Source organism: Pleurodeles waltl, chromosome 4_1 (assembly GCF_031143425.1).
Source record: "Pleurodeles waltl isolate 20211129_DDA chromosome 4_1, aPleWal1.hap1.20221129, whole genome shotgun sequence".
NCBI lineage: Eukaryota > Metazoa > Chordata > Amphibia > Caudata > Salamandridae > Pleurodeles > Pleurodeles waltl.
This window is the reverse complement of record NC_090442.1, coordinates 894,292,917-894,308,271: the sequence shown is the minus strand read 5'-3', so window position 1 is coordinate 894,308,271 and position 15,355 is coordinate 894,292,917.

The window sequence follows — 15,355 nt, the reverse complement described above, 5'->3', positions numbered from 1 at the left end:
ACCACCAGCAGCACCACCAGCAGTGGGCAGGGTCTGAGGCTGCAGGGGATGGGCTGGAGCCTCCCCCCACCACCACCAGCAGCATCAGCACCACCACCACTGAGCAGCCATCACCACCGGAGGACAGTGTGTAGTCCTGCATCCATGGGCTGCTGTGCGGCCTGCCACCTGTAAATCCTGTGGGTATGACACCCACCTGAGACACTGTGACCTTGCACACACCAAGATCTGCATCACGGGGCTCGATGCCCCCTCCAGAACCAGTGGGTAAGCCACCAACTCATCCCATCCTCCCCAGGTTAAAGATCACAGAGCACGATGCCCCCTCCAGAACCAGTGGGAAGACACCCACTCGCCCCATCCTCCCCAGGATGAAGATCACAGGGCACGATGCCCCTTCCAGAACCAGTGGGAAAGGCACTCACTTGAGAGACTGTGGCCTTGCACTATCCAGGACCAAGCAGTGGGCAAGTCACCCATGTGAGAGACTGTGGCCTTGTTCTCCCCAGGACCAAGCAGTGGGCAAGTCACCCACTTGAGAGGCGGTGGCCTTGCACTCTCCAGGACCAAGCAGTGGGCAAGTCACCCACTTGAGAGACTGTGGCCTTGCATTCCCTACGACCAAGCACAGGGCATGTTCCCCCCTCCAGGACCAGTGGTGTTGTTCCATCTGCCAGATGAGGTGCCCCCCTCGATCCCTTTCCGCCTGAGGTGCCTGCCTATTTTCCAACTGATGCTCCTGCAGTGTTCTCTCTGTTCTCTCAGTGTTGTTGCAGGAGTCAAGTGAGGCCTTGGACTTTTTAATGTGGCCCTACGGCCCACGCACATTAAAGACTGGGCAGTGTCCCTTGGTGTGTACATATGTATATACTTTTGGATTGGATGTACGTATTTCTACTTTAGTCATATTGTTACAATAACTTTCATCTAATCCTGTAGTCCTTGCATTATTCCTGATGGGTACGGGGTAAATATGTTATGCTACTGCATCAGCTTGTGTGTATGGTGTTGGAGGTGGGGGTGTTGTGTGTGTGTGTCACTCTCTTTTTCCTCCCCCCTCCCCTGTGTGCTAGGAGGCTGTACTCACCGTGGTCGTCTTCATTGGTGTTCGTGGTGGAGCAGGACGCAGAAAATCATGGGGAAGATCTGCACTTCAGGCTCCATTGCATTGTGGTTCTTCCCTGAGTCTCCAATGATGAGTTGTTTCCCTTCTGTGAAGTGTTTCTGCCAAGGTTTTGATGTTGTTGGTACCGCGCCCAGAAAAGGTGGCGGATTGGGCTGTCATAATACAGTAGGTGGAACACTGGCTTCTGCCTGGCTGTAGGCAGCTACTGCAGTGGTGGCTGTTGATTCCACCCTGGTGGTCGGTGGTTTAAAGTGGCTGTTTGTCTGAGCTCTTTCCGCCATGTTCATAATTTGGCGGTATTTACTGCCAGCCTGTTGGCGGTATTACTGCCACTTTATCACTGACCGCCAGGGTTGTAATGAGAGCCTAAGTCTGAATAACACTAGAGAATGGGATTGTATGACTGGGTATGCTTAATAGCTGTGTGATGTTATTTAGTGACTTCAGACTTGGGGTCCATGTAATGTTCACATGGGTGTCCGCATACATTTTTTCAGGGGGGTGTCCTGGACTGTTTTTGGTGGGTGTAGCGGGCGTACTTGTGCAGACCCCATAGCACTATGGCAGCCGTTGTGTTATGTTGCACTGTGAGCCAGCAGACCATGCTATTCCTAAGTTCAGCCTGCTTGAGGAGGTTGTATGCATGGAAGAGTGTTTATATTCTAGATTGCACACATTCGTAATACTACCTTACTTGTTTGGTATTGACAATTTAAGGAGTTTTTGTTTTAGCCTCAGTGCTAGGCACTGAGGCATTTACAATTTACACCCATTAGCCTTGGCTTATGGGTTTCCCAGGTCCTACAATTGGATTGTATATTCTAACAAGTGAGGGGAGATATTGTCATTAGGTTGTACATTGTTGCTTTCTGTGCAAAACATGTATCATATTGTAGTTTAGGTTCTTTTATTTCACTTATGTCTAGTAAATGTGTTGTGTTATGTCGTTTTTAGGTAAATATACTGACCCATCCTAGTTTTGTAATTGGAACTAAATATGGGTTTCAAAATGGAAAATTCATCAAAAAATGTAAGTCCTGAAGAAGGTGGTTCCAAGCATCTTAATCAACCAAAACGAAATTGACTGGTACAAAGGCTTATCCCTCGTTATTTTGGGTTTTGGAAATAATAAAGAAAATATGTATTCAGTACCATATGATATCTTTTGGAAATAGCCAGGGATTTTATCATATGTGTGTAAATGAAATCTTCTTTGTTGTTTTTTTGTTTATGTCTTGTATGGTATGTTGCTACAAACCATGTGATATTTGGCATTATATGTTAATAATACAGTTTTGCATGTTTGTTGTATTTTTAAGTTTTTATACAGTTAGCACATGTACTGTGAGGTTATATATTGTTGTCCTTTGGGGTGTTTTTTGTCTACTAGACCCTGTCCCCTAGGGGTCGCTCTGACTCTCTTTCATTTTTCATAATGTTGAAGAGGCTACATTTATCCAAGCATTTCCTGAATAACAGTGCTAATCAAACTCAAACAGTTTTACATTATTAAAAGCCCATCCTCTAGGTTTCGGTGTATACACCAATAATAGTCAGGCTTACTCTATCAGGACCACATTATGTTCTGACTCAGTTTTACAATACATTCATGCTTGGGTGTATTGTGACAATATAGATTAGGATAGCATGTGACTACCTCTGTGGATCCTCTGGCTTCTGAGAAGGGAATCAATCCAAGCCCAAACTTGAAATACGATACCTTCCTATATTCCAAAAATGTGAATTTTTTTTTAAAGCCAATTTTCCAATTCTTCCAGCATTGAAAGAACTCAGCTGGTGTTCTCCTCATGATTGAACAAGTATCTCTTAAGTTCAAAAGATGCTTGATCCACTAGTCAGGCATACTGATCAATCATAGGTTATACTTTTACCGGTTTCCGAACTACTGAGTTTTTAAGTTAGTAGCCTTGACCACTAGATGATTCTTACTGTTTCCCTTTTGATAGGTTGTGATCTAAATTTAGATTGCACACAGCATAGCTTGAGGTGCATCATGATGTGTCTACATTACTTGTCTTACTAATTGTGGTCTGATTGCAAAGTCCAATTGGTTCATTAACAGACCTATCAAATTGTAGATTTTACTTTACCTGTTTTTCTATTTCAGAGCTGAAAAGCCTATGTACTCTCACATTATCACTCAAAAGATGGGATAACATGATAAAATATTGTCTGGCAAACAGCATCTGAATCCTACTTGGTGGTAAAATCCACTGTCCCTTCAGATGTATTCGTCTTGGGGAAAAGAAAGCATCTTGTGACTAGTCCTCAATAGGGAAATATGACTAAAAATTAACTATCTTTCAAAAGCCTCTGAATGTCCTGCTTACTTTTCTTAACCACAATGAGAGAATTCATTCCTATAGAATTCATATAGGGCTATATGTGTGGAGTTCTCCACCCCAACCACGCAGTCTCCACAATCATAAACACAGTATCAACTTGTAATTTTTGAATAACAAAAAAATGCTAAACCTATGCGTGAATGAGGCCCATAAGACTTTCAGTACCTTTTCCTGTGAGAATTAATGATTTTGAGTTTTGAAGATGTTGGACATATTTAAAAAAGAAAGGTGGTCCTGTCCACAACATTTCAAGTGCATAGATACCAGTACACTCTAAATACACATGCTTGTTTGCTGATTCCTAGCATCTTCCAAACTCTAAATTTGTCCTATATTACATTGATTATGTATTGTACAAACAGTGTGGCACAGTTCTCTTTATTTGTATTGTACATAAAATAGGAAGCACTTCTCTTTAATAATGTCTGTTCTGCCAATAGTTCAACTTACATATAGTAATGAAATGCTAATCGTTTGCTGAAGATCCAGCCTGAATGTTTTTGCTTAGGTTTTATTGTAATAAAAAAAAAAACTAACAGGTTCAGTATACTGCCAGCTCCTTACAGTGAAAGGAGTTAGGTGACAATTGTGTCAGTGTTCTTTTTTGGAGCTCTTATCCAAGATGATAAAATGCTCTCTTCCGAAGACACATCTCTTCTAAGACGAAAAGCCTACCCTCTGATTATTAGACCAGTCTTTCCAACAAAAACGTTATTTCAGCACGTTCCAGACCCATCCAACCCATGAATGTGTGGGAGAACAAATTCATGTTGGAGCAAAAATTGAGTAGTTAGAGGTTATATGAATCTTTCCCATTGTTTGTGCGAGAGACAAATGAACTCAGAGAGCCCTTTTCGTATTTGAGAGATCTGGTAAACCTATGTAAAATTAAAGATGGGCCCTGCTTATCCATGTGTATACTAAAAGATTATCTCATGAGTCCAGAATGTGTAGTTACTTATGAAGTAACAATGCCTGTTTCAAGCATTAACATGTAAGCCCCCCACTACCCAAAAACCATGGGAGATGTTACTATCTTATTTTCAAATTTACACAATCACTGCCTTATGGGTATTTGATTTCAACGTAATATTTAATTTCATTGGACTACTACTATGGAAATCAGAACCTCATCACCAGTACAATAATTACTTGTTGATTGTCCAAAAACAGGCCACACCCAAATCAAACAATTGAGCTGCAGACTATAATGATTTTTCTTTGTGTACCAATCATGCAGCTATTCATACTGTAAAATCGGATGAATGAAAAAAGGGTTGGAAGAAACTTATATTTGTTAGAAATGTGCATGGTACTGACTTTAAGATCAGTGGTTATTTGTAAATCTCTTAATTTCATGTTACCCAAACTATCCTATAATTCAGAGGCCTTTAGTAAAATGTGGTCATTCTTGCATACTGGCTTATATTAGGGGGGCAAACATGCAAATGAATCCATTTGATAAAAGCAAATGTTCTACTGATCTGTATTCCCACACTCCTTCTGAAAAAATGCTAAACTAATTGTGTTAGTGGGCTTGCTGTCAGGCCCACACCAGCCCCCAGTTAACCACATTCAGGCCCACCACTATCAGACTCATTGCTGCAGAAGAGCGTGCAGCGAAGAAGCAAACCTATTAAAATGAATGCACACAGAATCACAAACATGAGGAGGTCCTCTGAGATCTCTGCTGTCTTATTGGTCATCATGGGTGTGGCCTTGGTATAAAGACCATACTCAAACAACTGTGAACTGCCAGTTCTTGGAGAAAATCCACAAAGAAACATTCTGCCCTCAAACTCTTGATTCAGAAACAATCTTATATATTAACCTGCGGCCATGTCAGTCCTGCTGGAATCTGGTCTTTGGTCCCTGAAGAGTTGCAGCAGAGCAAATCTAGGTACCTATGGTGAAACAAAAATACTAAGTGAAGCAAGAGAATAGAATCAATGTTGAAGAATGAAATGCAGGTTTTTTGTTAAGAAATCAAACTCAAATATACTTATCTGACATATGTTATGTGAGAATCCAAAACTTGTCTTCCGTCCATGTCTTGAAAAGACTTTGGTAGTCAGTATTGGCAATCTGTATTGCTCAGATACTCAAATACACTGTCAATCTGCTTGCAAAGCCACAGGTTTTTCATCTAATCTGAGGAGTACTAGTGAGTTAACATATAGATAGAAGAATCAAATAAATGTGTTTGCACTATAAGAACAAAAATTGTCTTCAAGGTATTTGAGTCAAATAAAATAGAGATGGAAATACAATAATTTACTGGGCAATTGTGGGGGTAGATTCAGGTGTGAACAATGACTAGGTTTGCAGTTTTGATTTGAACAGTGAACTCTTGGTATTTTTTTAACACAGAATTGTATTAAACCACTGTGCCAGTCATCCAGTCAGGTGGCCCTGAGGGCCTTAGGTAATCATCCCTTGACAAAGATCACTCAGGGGAGGAACTGTACTACCAATTCAGGAATAAACTGCAGCTATTGCATTCACTATGTTTCTCTTCTCTCATCCTGTACCCTAACCACCATTCAGCAAATTTGCTCACTAATTAAGACCACTGGTGGGTGTTATTTTACAATAGAGTTTTGGTGGGATTCCACTTTACTCAAGGCAGTATGAAGACTAGCAGGTTAGAGGACTATGGTTCTCACACTAACTCCTGTGGCAAGAAGGACCCTAAAGCACAAAATGCAGAGAAAAATCAAAGAAAATCCAAAATCTATGTGTTTTTTGCAATGTGAGTAGATGTTGACTTTGGGACCTGACTTGGCCGTCATGCAGGGATATTTTACCAACCCCAGACATTTCTGAAAACTAGACACCAAGGGCCAGATGTATCAAACAATTTTGCAATCGCAAAGTATCAAATCCAATTAGCGATTCGGTAACTTGTTACTGAATCACAAATTGGATTTGCGACTACATACCGATTCGGTATTAGGAAGAGGCATGTCAAGGGTGTTCCTTCCTAATACCGAATCATAGACGTATATATGATTGTTTTGTGATCGTGAATGTGGCCGCAAAACAATCGCAGTTACTACCAATTTCAAATTGGTGGTAACCCATTCGCAAAGGGGAAGGAGTCCCCAAGAGACCCTTTCCCCTTTGTGGATGCATGCAAAAAACATTTGTTACGAGCAGGCAGCGGTCCTTTTTTAAGAGCAGGCAATGGTCCCATGGACCACTGCCTACTCTTAAAAAATTAAAAGAAAACATTTCATTTTTCTTTTTTAAACGCATCCCATTTTTCTTTAAGGAAAAAGGGCTGCATTTAAAAACAAAATGCTTTATATATAAGCAATCACAGACATAGTGGTCTGCTGAGCCCAGCAGGCCACCTTCCCTGTGATTGTAGCCATTCGCAATGGGTCGCAAATTGCGACCTACCTCATGAATTTTAATGAGGTAGGTCCATTTGCGAGCCCTTGCGAATCGCTATATGAAACTTCTAGAGTTTCATACATTCCAATACCGATTACTTAACTGCGATTCGCAAAAACTCACAATTTGGTAAACGCTATTAGTAATAATGATACATCAGGCCCCAAGTGGCATGCAGGGTGGTCTTCCTTGCAGTTATTACAGTACATTTTTCTACCCACAATGCCCTGCAAACATCATACTTTGGTTAACAACAAACATTTATTATAATATTTTTTTTAAAGAAAGTTCCTGAATTTGTAGGGGATCCGCAATATTACAACCCCCATTTTAGCCCCAAAAAATCCCTTGTGTTTAGTGGTCTTGCTGTCCACTGGGAGAGCAGATTGGGGCAACATCCCCAATATGTCCCCCATGGGGCAGAAATGCTCCATTGCCATTTTCAGGGATTGTCATTGGCACACACTTTAGCTAAAACATTTATTTTACTCATATTTCTGTGAGGGAAGTTTATGAAATCTGCTGGATCAAAATATTCAACCCAGGCAGCATTTCCACACCTCTCCTGATAAAAGCAGAACCCCGGTTGTGTGGGTGGACCTTGCACCCTTATATACAATGTGGAGAGATCAAACTTTCCCAATCAAAATCAATACTTTTATTGTGATGTAGGTAGCTGTGAACTTTGGGCACTGGATCGGCCACCACTCAAGGAAACCTACCAAACCCAGATATTTCTAAAAAGTAGACACTCAGAGTTGTCCGGCTGCTGTAGGTCCCTCTGCCTGTTTTTACCCACAATGCTCTGCAAACCTCAAACATTGGCTAAATACATACAATTTCTTCGAATTTCTGTCATAGAAGGTTTCAATCAGCAGAGATCCACAAAATTCCTACTATCCCTTTTGGACCTCTCAGAGGGGAGGTCAGATTGGGAGAAAAAACCCTAAGCTGCATCCCCAGTGGGTGGAAAGACTGTATTACTGTGTTTGGGAGGGGACATGGGCCAATGCAGGGTATGTCATCCCCACACCTTGTTCTTCCTGTCATGCAAAACCCCCAGTGTCTAAAGGTCTTTCTGCCCCCTGCGGGACAGATTTTGAGCAAGCACCCCAATCTGCCCCAAGGGGTAAAGAAAACTATGATGCACCACTTTCTATGGCTTTATGCTGGTAATAGACCTTAGCAGTATGAGCATTCATCTTTTATGTAGCTTTCAGGATATTTTATCTCATTCATTCATCATGGGTGTCTACTCATCCCCCATTCAGTTGAAGCATTCATTATTTCATGCACTAAACACCAAGACAAAAAATATAAAAATATGTTTTACGGTAGCTCCTCAACTTCCCACATCCTGTCTTATAAAAAGAGATCCTTTTCTACCTTAGAAGAAACCTTGAAGTTTCTTTTTGAAACATCACTGTGTGCTTCAATTCTGGGAAGACGAAACATATGGTCCTTCCTTCACCTGCATTTGTAGATTAAACTTCATGTCATAGCTGCATATGGCTGCATGTCCTGGCTTTTGCAGTGAAAAGCACTTTACATGGTGGGATATTTGGTGAGATATGTGAGTCTATACTTACAACATTAAAAGTTAACTGCAACTCGAAGACAGCAACTTGCTGTTGGGTAAAATAGAAGAGCTAGTGGAATGTGTCACTTGACCTGGAATCATTTGGAAACTATGGCCCTCATTATGACATTGGCAGTAAATCCCACTTACTGCCACGCTGACGGCCGCCAACATACCACCCCGGTGGTGGATATCAGTTCACCATATTATGACACACACACACCACTCCGACAGAATACTGCCACATACACAAATCCGCCAGACCAAGGGTGAGTGAACACCCATCACACTATGACCCACGAATCACCACGGTGGACATTCGACGGCGGTAAACCATTGGCGGTACATACAGCTGCACTCAGCATGGACACCCACATACAAAACAACACCACATTATCCCATACTAAAAACACACACCTAACACTCATACACACACCACACCCACACACCCACACCACTATAAAACACCCACCCACAATACCCACAACCCATTACGAACACCAATTGCTACCAGAAGACCGAGAAGAAGTGCACAGAGACAATTAGACACACACATACCACTCACACCCATACACCCCTGATGCACTCCACAACACAAACCCACCACATTACCCAACACACATCAAACAACACCCATGGCACCACAAAGGCACCCCGGTTTCACTGAGGAGGAGTTAAGGGTCACAGTGGAGGAAATTGTCAGGGTAGAGCCACAGCTCTTTGGAGCACAGGTACAGCAGATTGCCATTGCAAGGAAGGAGATATTGCTGAGAATCGTGGACAGGGTGAATGCCGTGGGACAGCACCTAAGAACAAGGGATGACATCAGGAAGAGGTGGAACGACCTATGGGGGAAGGTACGTTCCATAGCAGCAAGGCACCAGCTCGAAATACAGAGGACTGGCGGTGGACCCCCAACTCCTACCCCCAAAGCTCACTGCATGGGAGGAGAAAGTACTGGCATTACTGCATCCTGAGGGACTCGCTGGAGTAGCCAGAGGACTGGACACTAGTGAGTCAATATTTATTACTTATCACCCACCCCCAATACCTGCATGCCACTCCAACCCACACACTGCACCTACAAATCTCACTAACCCCAATGCCAAGCCCTACATGCCATACCAAGGCATGGACACCCCTCCCAGCCCCGCATGGACACCCATCATTAAAGCATGCACAGCATAAGGAAACTAACATACCAACAATACATCACCATACACATGCAAAAGCTGGCAGGGCAACACCAACGATAGAAGAGAAGCCAGGGATTCACAAATATCATACACTTGAAGCATAATACATCACTTACATCCCCCAGGTACCCCAGCCAATGTCTGTGGAGAAGAGGTGCCACCACTATCCAGTCCCCCAATAGAAGAGGCCCCCAGTGATGACAGTAACTCTGAACTTATGGATCTGGATGACCTACCTGCCCCATCAGGGACCACTGGACAGCTGGTCACCCAAGCACAATCACAGACCACTACAGAGCCTCCCCCGTCAGGATCCAACACCACAGCACCCACCCAGCATAACCACATCTCTGTCCCCAGGACACGTCAATCAGCAGTGTGTCCACCTGTTCACGGACCCCCAGGCCACACCTCGTCCCCAAGACAATCAGGAACCTGGGGTCGGTGGCAGTGGGCACACCGTTCAAGGGACAAGGGCACAGGCCAACAGGGAAACTGGGATGACTGCTGTATGCCAGGGGGAGGACAGGAGCAGGGAACTGACTCTCCAGGAGGCACTCTCCGAGATCCTTGGAGCCTACCAACATTCCCAGGACACGATGGGCCAGATCCTTGACAACATGCAGGACAACAGGCGGCTGCAGGAGGGACAGTTTCAGGGAATCAAGGAGAACTTGCAGGACATTAACAACACCCTGATCTCCATAGCATGGGTGCTGGCAGACACCGCCAACATCATGAGGGGGGCAACAGCACACCAGCGGTCCCCTGCCACTAGCCAGTCAAATGAACAGCCCTCTTCTTCCACTGCAGCTAGTGGCCAGAGGCCCTGCCACAGGACCCACAGGCCACCAGCACCCCTCCCCCTGCCTAAAGTGAACCAACCTGCAAACGTTCCATGCGAACTAGACAGAAGCCAGAAACACTTGCCAAGACCACCACCAGAAAATGAGACTCTCCTGATTGTGCCCCTTGTGTCCCACTCAATCACCTTGTCCACCTTGAACTGCCATTGCTCCCTTGCCTATAGACACTTGGACACTGCACCTGTGCTACAAACAGACTGGAACAATACCCTGGACTTTCCTCCATCATCACCCCATTCCATTGCACTTTCCCCTCAACTTCTTAACACTACAATAAACACCCTTGGACAAAGCTTAACTACTAGTATTTCATGTATTGAAAATGTGTTTTTATGGAAACAACTACATCCATTGCAAAAGAACTGTACATTGTGAGAGCATAGACATGATGGCCTGTAGCTGGCTGTAGTCAGCACATCAGGACATTGTTGTCAAATCACCAACATCTGTAAAATGATAATCCATAGGTGACAGTAAGTAGAGGTAAAAAGTGGGTAATGCTATCATGCCACAGCCACACAGAATACTCCAATAGTCATAGAAATGTGAAGTTGCACTGTCTCACCTGTGTGTCATAGGAGGTACTGACGGATAACTGATGTTCTGTTGTCCTTATCCTCACCCTCTGTCTCCTCATCCTTACTGTCCTCAGGGTCCACTGCAGCCACAAAGGCATTTCCAGTCTCCTCCTCCTGCAGAAAAGGTACATGATGTCTGAGGGCCAGGATGTGCAACATGCAGCATACCACTACTATCTGACAGACCTTCTCGGGTGAGTAGCACAGGGATCCACCTGTCAGATGGGAGCACCTGAACCTCATCTTCAGGAGGCCAAAGGTCCTCTCAATGATCATTCTGGTTCACCCATGTGCCTCATTTTAACATTCCTCAGCCCTTGTCCTGGCATTCCTCACCGGGGTCAGCAGCCACAATAGCTTTGGGTAGCCAGAGTCACCTGCAAATAGAGAGGGACAACATTTTGCCACACACTATCTTATGAGGTTAACATCAGAGGTATACATTAACATACACCGGATGGGGACCAAGGCTCATCTATTAGCCACACCCTGTGCCTCTGTAGTTGGGTAATGACATTTGGGATGCTGCTATTTCTCAGGACAAAGGCATCATGCACCGACCCAGGATATTTAGTATTGATGTGGGGGATGTACTGGTCCGCCAGGCACACCATCTGCACATTCATGGAATGGAAACTCTTATGATTCCTGTATGCCTGTTCATTGTGGCGGGGGGGACAAACGCAATATGTGTACTGTCAATCGCCCCAATAATATTGGGGATATGTTCTATTACATAGAATCCGGAGTTCACAGTGGCCAGATCTTCCACCTGGGGGAAAGCTATGTAGCTGCACATATGGCAGACAATACTCTTGCCAGCACAATTGAGAACATTGGCTGTGACATTCCTGCTGCCAAGCCCACTGTCATTTGGAAAGAACCATTTGCCAGGAGATGGAGAACTGATAGCACTTGCACAAGAGGGGGGATCCCAGGTGGATGACGGATAGATCAGATCAGGTCATACTCCAACTGGGCACACAGATCTGTGATTGTGGCCCTGTCCAGTCTATAGGTGAGGATAATGTGCCTTTCCTCCAGTATACCTAATTCTATCAGGGGTCTGTACACCAGTGGTATGTCTCCATCTCCTATTCATCCAGAGCGGTAGGTATCTAAGGGACACAAGAGTGAGTAGGCTGTCACAAGCTGAACAACTAAACCACAACAGCAGTCCACATCATGCACTTATGCATTGGGAGAGTGTAAATTTCGAAGTATGTGCCTATTTATCCTGTGAAGCAGCAATCATCAATGAGCCTGTTCACCCCCCTGAAATGGCGAGCACCTGTCCTGTGTGGAGGGACAGGTGGAAGTGAGGTAATTCCGCGGACGTTGGGCATCGTGGCGATAGGTGGTTGTGCACTGACATGCAATTCCTCATTGGATAATATTGGGCCCTATGGAGTACAGTGGCCAATGGGGATGTACGCCTGCGGTGACGGTGTACACCGCCGCAGACGTGACTGCCATTTTCTATCTGATTCCTCACTTGTTTCCTGCCCTTCAACAGGAGGAGACCTTCACTGCATGTGCTGCTGTGACCTATGCCTGGAACCTACCATGGCCCGTGTGACAGAGGAAAGGGCCCCAGCCTTCACTTTGGAGGAGTTGGAACAACTGGTAGATGGGGTCCTACACCAGTACGGACTGCTGTATGGGTCTCCAGACCAACAGGTGAGTACACTCTGGGCACAATGCATGTGGCATGGATGCATGGAGATGTGTGCAAAGGCATTATGTAAGGGGGGGTTATCTGTTGGAGGTGTACATGCTGTGAGCTGGGCTATGTATGTGCCAATGGTGATGGAAACGGGTATGGTGGGCCATGTGTGTGACAGGCTGGACTGTTACTGTAACAGTGTTCTCCCATCTTTATTGCCTCTGCAGGTCAGCGCCCATCAAAAGAAGGGATTATTGTGTGCCATCGCCAAGGACGTGCAGACCCTGGGGGTCTATGGCAGGAGGAGCACCCACCGTCAGAAACGGTGGGAGGACCTGAGACTCTGGGCACGGAAGACCATGAAGGCCCAGCTGGGGATGGTTTCCCAATGAGGAAGGGGTGCCCATTGGATCCTTACGCCCCCTGAAGGCCTGCATACTGGCTGTGGCCTACCCTGAGCTGGATGGGCGCTTGAAGGCATCACAGCAGTCACAAGGGGGTGAGTACAGTGGGTATCATTACATATTTGGGCTCGAAGGTTGGTATCCAGGTGGTGGTTGTGTGTTAGTGGGTGCCCCTAAGGCCAAGCCAGAAATTGCAGCGTGGGTCATCTCTAGGGTAATGGTTGCACGTCAAATACAGGTAACCTAGCTTGTTAGTAGTCACTTCCAGGCAGGGCATCGTGGGTCCCTGGTGTGCTGCATTTGGCAGTGTGTGCTCCTCATCATGCCTTGGTGACTCGCCATATCACTGGTAGTTAGGCCTGTTCCCTGTGTGTAAGGGTGCTGTGTACACCAACGGTTGTGTTGGTGCAGTAATTTACCCAGTGTTTCCTTTGTCTCTCCCCCCCTTTTTTGTTCTGTCATCCTGTCCTTGTGTGCATTAGCATCATCTGGCAGTGGAGTAGGGGCACTGGCAAAAGAGGGAGCTGCATCCACAGGACCCTGGAGGCAGAGTCCACCAAAGCCGAGGGAACCAGTGAGACTGAGGACGAGGGGAGCACCATGGCAGTGACAGGAGGAGACGACACAGAGTCAGATACCTCCTCCGATGGGAGCTCCCTGGTGGTGGCTGACACCTTTGTGAGTGCCCCAGCTGCAGGTACACTCACCACTCCCCATACCAGCGAGTTGCCCGTGCCCGCTTACCCAGGAGGGTGGGCATCCCCTCACCCCAGGCATCTCAGGCCCTGCCCCAGTGAGCCCTGCAGCCCTGAGTGACAAGGCTATTGACCTCCTGAGATCCGTCTCTGTAGGGCAGTCAACCATTGTGAATGCTTCCAGGGGCTGGAATCCCAGATGTAGCAATGCAATGCATTCCTGGAGGGCATTCACAGTGGATTGGTGGCCCAACAGAGATAAAATCAGGCTCTGGCCTCCTCTCTGATGGCAGCCATTGTCCCTGTTTCTACCGTTCCCCCTCCAACTACCACTTCCCAGTCCCACCCCCCTCAACCCCAACCCATTCCAGGCACACATACAGACGAGCATGCACACAAGGCAACACACAAGAGTGGCACAGGCAAACACAAGCACCATACTTCATCCCACAGGCACTCACACAAACACCATACAGTTGCAGCCATGACAAAATCCACTGCCTCCACTGTCTCCCCCTCCTCCTCCTCCACCACCTTCCTCCCCATCACTTCCACACTCACCCCCTCCTAAAAGACACAAACACAAGCATTCACACACACAACAGCCATCCACCTCACATCGGCATACTGCCCATGCACCTGCACCCAAGTCCAGCAGACATACACCTTCAACAACTACTCCCTCATCCTCCACTCCCAGTACTCCTCCCTCCTCCCGCCCCACGGTCCCTAAAAAGCTTTTCCTTTCCCAAATTGACCTCATCCTAACCCCTACCCCCATCCTGTACGTATGGGCAGGGTCCAAGGACACAGCCCAGCACCTCAGCCACACAGTCCACGGGGATAGAGGTAGGACCGCCTACTCGTGGTGATAAGGATACCAGACCTCCATCACAGAAGAAGGAGCCAGCACCACCAGGGAAGAGTGTGAAGGGGCCTGCACCACCTGTGAAGAAGGGGAAGGGGACTGCATCACCTGTGAAGAAGGGGACGGAGCCTGCACCAATAGGCAGAGAGGGGAAGAGCCCATCCACCCCTGCCAGGAGAGGAAAGGGATCCACTCCCCATGTACAGGAGGAGACAAGGCACTCTACGTCAGCGGAAGCTGTCAGGCTGACATCGCCACCACCACTAGCTCTCATGGGGCCCCCACCACCAGCTGTCAAAGTGCAACCATCGGAAAGTGCAGAGGCTGCCCAGGAGGCCCCTCCAACCACCACCACAGTGCAGCCATCGGACAGTGCAGAGGCTGCCCAGGAGGCTCCTCCAAACACCACCACAGTGCAGCCGTCACCGCCAGTGGATGCCATGTAGGCCACCCTCCAGGAGCTGCTGTGCAGGCTGCCCGCTCCAGAACCAGTGGGCAAGTCACTCACTTCAGAGACTGTGGCCTTGCACTCCCCAGGACAGAGCAATGGGCATGTTGCCCCCTCCAGAATGAGTGGGCAAGTCACTGACTTCAGAGACTGTGGTCTTGCAC